We start from the raw sequence: 8,419 nt of genomic DNA on the forward strand, positions 1-8,419 counted from the left end.
CAGTTGCTGCGAAAAGACTAGTGTGCATAGACATTGTTTACTTGGACCAAGCTTTTGCCTTTGTTTGAGAAATAACGGTGTAGATGCACGTAGAAAAGGATGCGCTCCGTTTTCTACCTCGCATTCTCTCTCGTTCGCGCATAAATACGCGTATTGAAACACGAACGAGAGAGAGAGAACGCAAAGGGTACAAAATAGAGCGTATCCTTTTCTACATACATCTCGAACCCCATTCCTCACCATTCAATTTAGATACGCTAAATCTACACTGGCTTGAAAGACTTATGAAACCGCAATACGCTCTGCTGCGCCAGCACGTGCGCAAAAGTAATAAAACATGGATCCGGTCGGACCCGACCTTGCCATGAGAGGGTTAATTACCCCGTTTTCCCAAAAGTCCGCTACATTCTTCGCCGCGATAAAAAGACCGTCTCCAGCTCTTCATAATCGGAGAAATTATTACAAGGATATTTTAATTTACCGTCAACTGTACAATAACGATCATGAGATGAAGTCATGCCGTGATAAGGTGATCGAATCGCCTCTAATCCGGCGCTGACGGCTATCGGAGGTCGCATAATGTCACATGCGTGCGAATTGGAAACGGTTAGGAGCGACTTAGCCGAGTCCGCGGCTCGCACACGTGCTTGTAATACCGCACGCGCGTTATCGCCTGCGAACGGTCGCTTACGTAAGGAGATTAAATCGTCATAACTACATCGCGAGCACGAGCGGGAGTGCGACGATGTGCTCGGGATGCGAGGTCCGACCGACAATATGATTCATCTCGCGCGACACAACGGCAGCGCGCGTCACTCTGATGCAGAGATCGCGAGGAACGACGCAGCGTCCAGCCTCGCGTCAAATTCCGCGCGAGACAATCGTGACCGTCGCGACTATCGATCGAGCCACAATAAAAGCCAATGATGATTCGGGGAAAAAACAACGATAATCGTTTGATGCTTTCGACTTTATCGCCAACAACGTGCTCAGCCGGCACACACTATTATCGGGCAATTGCAATTAATTACAGGCTGTAGCAGATAAGAGCGAGATATCGGTCGTGATTGACAGATCGGTCGGAAATTAAGATGCCTTTGCACTGCATGTGTCTTGATAAATATTCAAAGTGTTGTTGTACGATATTGCGCTTTTTATCATTTCAGGCCGCACGTCGGGGAAATTCGATTATTTTTGCTTGATTACGATATCATTATTCCCGAGTGAATGTTTCGGCGACGAGTACCTCTCGAGCTGCTCGCTGGTATCTGAATCTACGTCTCATTGCGTACATTCAAAACAGCAATATCGTCGAAGTTAAGTCGACAATAACCGAACTCGCGAGCTGCAGATCGTGGCGGAAATCCCGCGAAGCGACGATGTATCTGTATCGTAAAATTATACCTGGTCCGAACGTACTCGGTATAGGAAGGTGCATCGTGTCACGAGCGAGCAAGGAAGCAGAAGCAACGAGGAAGCACTGACCTATCCCGAGCGAAGCCGCAACGACCACAGAATTCGCGAGGGAGAGCATTTAGCGGGAACGCCAACGCCAACTGGTATGCGTCGGCATCCGTGAGGCGAAAACGAAGCCACTGATTTAATGAGTAATCGTCAATATTTCTTCTGGCAAAAATCCGCGTTATCTTCCTGTAAAATCCACTAATGGTATCGTTCCTTTTCTTTTATTCCTCGCGAGACCCATCCACGCCCTATTCTATCAATAAAGATGACGAGTCCATTACGCCGATAACAGATAATTTTCATTCGATAGAGAAAGATTGTACGGACACGATTATGCATCAGTAGATATATATATATATATATATATCTACTGATGCATAATCGTGTCCGTACAATCTTTATATTATATTATATATATATATATATAATCTAAATATATATATATATATATGTATAATATAAATAATAAAATATCCAGAAAACCGGAACCAAAACCGGAACCTTTATCAAATATTTTAGTGGACCGGAACCGGGCTGATATTTTTATTCGGTCCAAATCCCTGGTTTTAACAAATTTGCTTTTGTGCCTTAACAGTACATTGACATAATGATACATTAAAAATAGCAGATATATTATGTAAACTTATCCGGGCTTTTTATCTGATATCTAGGAATTAACCAATAATATAAGTTTAAGGTGACTGCGAAGAAATGGATCAGTCAAAGAGATATTTCAAACGATGTGGTGCTTTTTAGTTTCCTACATTCTTTAAAAAAGGAAATCAATATAAATTATGATCGATAATTGGAATTCGTGTCTCGTCGTTTAATTTTAGACATAATCCGATAAAAGCTTTACATTCCTCCGAATACACAGCTTCGTTACCTTCGTTTTCCGAGAAAGTCTGATTAATTATATCGGTCTGTGTAAACTGTCTAAACTGTGTAAACTGTGTAACTTTGCACTGCGGCTTTATCTACCGTGTCAGTTATACATATCGTAGTCGTATTTTCAATGAATCATTTCTCCGCGCATAAATCTCCCGAGCCCGTAGTGTCATTTGCTGAGATTGTTGTAGAAACATATTGCGATTTCTGAGGAATCTTCGCGAGATACGAAATCGCAATAAAACGAATTGTGAAGTCTCGAAGTGTCAGCTACGAAAATGTATTTAAAGTTGAAAATGAGAAGACATGAGTTTTATTTGGTACGACTATATTTCTCGTCATTCACAGATACGTTAAACACGGACAAAATTGATTTACGTAATTTATAAAAAATATGTTGACAAGACTAAGTTTTAAGAAAATTGATTAACTATCACACTGTGAAATCTCAGTCGCGAATACTCGAATTTTGCAACGTTATAAAATTCCGGAAATTAATAACTTTTTATCTAATACATCTAATTTATCTAATACGTGTATACTTCTTATTGCAGATGCTACAGGTGTTGCTTTATATTTTAGGAGCGCTCGGCCCGAGTTCTAGCCTTGGTTATTCCGCCGTAGTGCTTCCGGTGTTAACAAGTAACACTACGTTGATAACTTTAAACGCAACGGAGGTACTGTTATTCGGTAAGTGATTACTTTGGCGAAAGGCTCGCTTTCGCAGCGAGGAATGTATTATATCATCATCGTATGACACATAATTATTAACATTAGCATTTTCAATTTTCATTTATTTTCCACTTGCCCGATAAAATGACGAAACTTACAGAAAGAACGATCTTTCTTTTTGTGTTTCGTTGAACGAACGGTGGACTATTATGTGTTCACATTGTTACGTCCTGGAAGAGGATGTACGCAACAAACATCATTTACTCGTGCACTCGCGAGTCCTAAACGTACTGGTAGGTCTGCAGATCAGGTCAAGGTCCGAAGAGGCCCATGTACTTCGATCACAGAACGTACGTTAGGTGGTCCTTTATTTAAGTCAAAGAACTTAATCTCTTTACCTGGAATAGGACCATATGAGCGTGTTGAGAGGGGAATTCAGATTTAAATAATTGAAAGGAAATGAATGAATAATCTTGACAACTTGGTTAAATTTAGGGGATTTTGAATAAAACAGTATATTAATTATACTAATAACATAATTTGGTTCTCACATGGATTAATAATAATGGTAAATTGATGGGAAAAGACATTGTAAAAGGTACAATATTTAAAAGATGAAAGGGTTAGCTAAAGTTAAACAATGAGATATGTGGGTTAACATTAAACAAACTTTTATAAATCAGCATTATTGGAATAATGCAAATACAAAATGAAGATTAAAGTAAAAAGGTAATTTGTGTAACTTAATTTAATACAATCGGATTTAACGTAACAAGAATGTTTCACGTAGCGGTATGGCGAGAAAAACATCATTATATAATACAAGGAAAATAATCATTACGCAGTGTATTTGTGTGTTTTGAGGAGTGAAGTGGGATTGGATTGATATGGTTAAAAGTTATGTTTAAATATGAAATAGAAACTTACGATTTAGATAAATCAACTGTGATGAATAGTACGTGGGTTCGTTGATCGTGGTGTACCGGATTTATGGGATCCCGGAACACCGAGAGAAATAGTTCACTTAAGAGATCCCGACTTGCACAGCGAGTTGTTCGGCAGCAGAAAGCGAAGTCGTGGCGGAAGCCGTAATGGCACGAACGCAAAAGATGTTGAAAACGATAATACACGACAGTAGTTAAACGGGCAAAGAGAGAGAGAGAGCGTGAGAGTGTAATCCCGAAAACACAAGTGATAGTAGCGACGCGACAGAAATCGACAAAAAAGAGATGTGGTAAAAAGGCGAGGGGCTTATATAGGGAAGATTTTTGGGGGTGGCGGATGACGTGCGCCAATGAGAGGAGTTTTCGTGGAAACTGGAAACGGATGAAATCACGGACGCGTTGAGAAACTCATGACCTAATTAATGGCGTATAATCACATTTTCATGATAACTCTCATCCAAATAACGCCTATCTTTTGATGATTAAGAGAATCTGTTAATCCCATTGTCTCCAGAAGGTAATGAGACTATGCACTTTGTGAAAAGGCGGAAGCGATTACAGATATGTTGGGAAACCCACGGCGCGCTTAATCGGTGAATCATCGTGATTTTATCCACTTCATGATAACGCTTGCCCAACGTCCGTCTGTTTCCAAATTATACATATATATATATATATATATATAAAAGAGAAATCTGTACTTCCCGAAGTACCCAGGACGTAACAACGAGATAAGAAATGTGGGAAAGAGATAAGAAATATGGGAAAATTTTATTTTTTATTTTATTTTTATTTTATTAGAAGCGCTAAAGAGATGACATTTTAAAATATCGTAAAACATCGCATCTAAAATGTTGCGTTTGTGAATAATTCAGAATAGTCCGAAGTCGTCTCATAAAATTTGCAAGCTTATTTTACAACTCTAAACTAATAACAAAGTTCTAACGAACATGGATCCTGAGATGGATCCTATTATCAACGTGGAATCTGAGATGGATCCTGTTATTTTTCGAGTCACACACGTGTCAATATCAGTAATTATCTCATATATTGATACACATGACTTTGTCGGAATTTAATATATATTGTTGCACATTTTGCATTGCTGTGAGGTTTATCCTGCATTTTCCGAATAGCACAATATTTGTAATCACGATAGAAAGGCAGTATCGAAACAGCTCGGTTTAGTCGAAGGCCTGATAAACCTGATATTATCAGGCAATTCCAGTTGCATTACGTGGTAGAAGGTCAGATAAAATTGCCGGCAAGGTTCTTCGCACTTATTCTATTTACTATGTCAATTTCGAAACTCACACATAATTCGCACTTTATATATACGAGTAATGGCTGTAACCTCTAAAAGTGATAGGCCTCTAAAAGTGATAGGGATCTATATGTTTATTGGAACTTTTCTTCGCACTGTGGAATACATCTGAAAAGTTTAAGCTTATTCATATAGTAAATAAATCAATATCTCCTTTTCTGCATAGCTTCTATATCAATCGTTGGTCAAATCTTCGGGGACCTCTTATCATGTTGAAGATTCGGAGATGTCACAATATGATGATTATCAGCGCGGTGAATATTCTAAGGTGGGCAATGATCGCTAGCAGTTACGACGTGACGCAACTCTTCATCGGTAGGATAATCACGGGTGAGAAATCCCGAAGATGAATCGAGATTAATCTCACGATCGATCTTCGTTTACGGTCAGATTCTCACCGTCGTCACGATGCGTTTGATAAAAATCGTTTGTCACGAGGAAAATCGTTTGTCACTGTGACGATGAAAACACGACGGAGGGAGGAGTATTAAAACGTGGCCTCGTGCGTCTCGGGGAATCATATTGACGATCGCTCCTTAACGAGTTATTATTCAAGCGGAGACAAGATTCCGCGTCAATAATGAACGTGTTGAAAACTTTCAGGAATATGCGGCCTTTTCGGTTCCTGTTTCGTCATACACATGACGGAAATCATATTGCCCGCATGGAAGGAACCCGTGATGGAGTTTATGGTCGTGTCTTACAATTGCGGGTTTTTGTGACATATCCTATATTATAGGATCCTATATCCTATTATAGGATATGTGATACGGATAAGAGATCTCTCATCATTAATTGATTTTAAGTGAGACAATGTTAATGAAGAAACACAGAGACTCAAGTTTGATTGATGAACAGACGTAGAAAAGATAAAGATTCTTAATTGATCGCAGTGTGTGCGAAATTTTATCCGTTGTATATTTCACTTTTTCATTTCTTTTCCTTTTCCCGAAGTTTCGCCATCCGACCTGGTCACCGTTTTCGTAGGGTTCATTCAAGTAGTAGTCGGCCTTATCAGCGTGTACTGTAGCACGAGGTAATCGCATTTCTCTATTTTTCTTAGAATTAAGGTAAAAATCCCACTTATGGATCGAGTCCCAATTTATGGTCAAACTTAGTTCATTATTAATGTATTAAAAAAAAATGTACACATTGTAACGAAAACACGGGAAAAGATTTTTTTACGTTCTTCAGTTCATTTACAATTATTGTAATCTAAGGTTACATTCAGAAACATTGTAAATACTTAAGGAAAAAAATGTAAAATATCGTTTACTTGCCCCTGCATATTATACTTAATAGAGTTGTATATAAAATCTACATTTCTTAAAATATCTATATTATATCCTATATAATCTATATTATATCTTATATTATATAAAATCTATATATTATATACTTAATACGTATTTTTCTCTCTCGACCCAGAATTGAATATCGTATGACCCGTAGAGATACGACGTAATTTATTCACTCGTAATTAGGATTTAAGTATTAACATTTTTAATTATTATTTTGTATTTAGAATCAATTGAATTTGAAATCACATACAACATTACGTTTAAAAACCATAATGTTTATTATTGACATTGGTATTTCTAGTTCCTTTTAAAATTCGACCGTCAAATCTTTGTAAATAAATAAAAGTTACTCTAACCTTAAATGACCCATAATTAGAACAATTACCATATAACCTCCATTACAGTCCGTAAAATAAAGCTTGAGTCCATAAAATAAAATTCCCTCAGGATCGGTCGGCGACCTATCGCCATCATCTCTTGCGTCGGCCTGTCGATCTTTATGTGTGCCTTGGCAGTGTACCTGCACGAACACCGATTATGTGATTATACCGCTCGTTTGCATCCTTAGCTGCATAGTGAGACGATATTTCTTTTCCCCTCCTTTCCTTTCTTTTTTTGTACGAGATTTACGATATTCTCTCATTATTTCGTCCCACAAATTTTCTCTCGAGCGTTCAAGTTTTTCAAAACGCGCGAATCTTAACGGCGAACCCCGGCAAATGAACATAATTTTCCACTCCGTAAAACGTCTCATCGAGTGCTTGGTCATTTGATTTCGTTAAATAGATTTAAATAATAATTTTGCTAATTGCATAAGCTCGTGACTGAATTTCATTGCAAATATTCGCGGCCTTTGGATTTACGATATTACCCAACGCGATGGTCATAGAACTATCTCACCAAAAATACGTGTCTGTAACCGAATCGATGCTCTTGTTCGTTTCTGTTATATTTCATCAATGTGCAACTGTACCCGACGATGGTAAGTCAAAATAGGCAAGCCATCGTGTATTTTTACTCCGCGATGTGCGACTTAGTGACGGCGATCTATGTGACGGCGGTATTACCGGAGACACGGGGAAAGTCAAGGGCCCAGTTGGAGGAGGATTTCAGGGGCCGTCGAGCTGAGAAGCGAAAAGTGAAGCAACAGACGGTAAATCGCCGGGCAAACGTTGACTTACGTTTAACGCACCAATTCCGCATGATCGTTCGAATTTATGGAACTTATCAATACACAATTAACACGGATATTGTTTCGCACGATGAAATTTCGGAAGAAACGAATGCCCGCGGTAACAGGCGTATCAGGAGATCGGAGAGCTCCGAGCACTGATTCCGTGCGTCCTTCTAGAACGGCAGAAAAGAAACTGCTCGCAAGGTATATTATATAGTCGCGTTACGACGGCAAGAAACTACGTACACAGTGCTACCGACAGAACCAAGAGATACATTTTTTATCCTTTCTTCGATGGCAGAAATCAAATCGACGATACTTCTGCGCGATGAAACTGTTTACTCATTATAATACCGCTCATAGGCATTTGAATATCTTAAAACATTAAATATTGATACAATTTGGAGAGGAGAAATATTCTTAATCCGACGTTCAAAATATTATAGAAGTGACCTTTCTTTTTCAATTTTAAGTCTAATGTAAAAGTCTAAAATAAAATTAAATGAGTTCTCTAATAAGAGAAATTAAGATTACAAGTTATAGATCTCGTTTAAATCTTTATTTCACAACTGTGTGTTGACATACATGTATTATAAACAATACGATGAATTAATTGATTTTCTAATTGTAATGTAAGATTTGCGCACGAAAT

Source organism: Dinoponera quadriceps, unplaced genomic scaffold, assembly GCF_001313825.1.
Source record: "Dinoponera quadriceps isolate SergipeBrazil2010 unplaced genomic scaffold, ASM131382v1 scaffold1471, whole genome shotgun sequence".
Taxonomy (NCBI): Eukaryota; Metazoa; Arthropoda; class Insecta; order Hymenoptera; family Formicidae; genus Dinoponera; species Dinoponera quadriceps.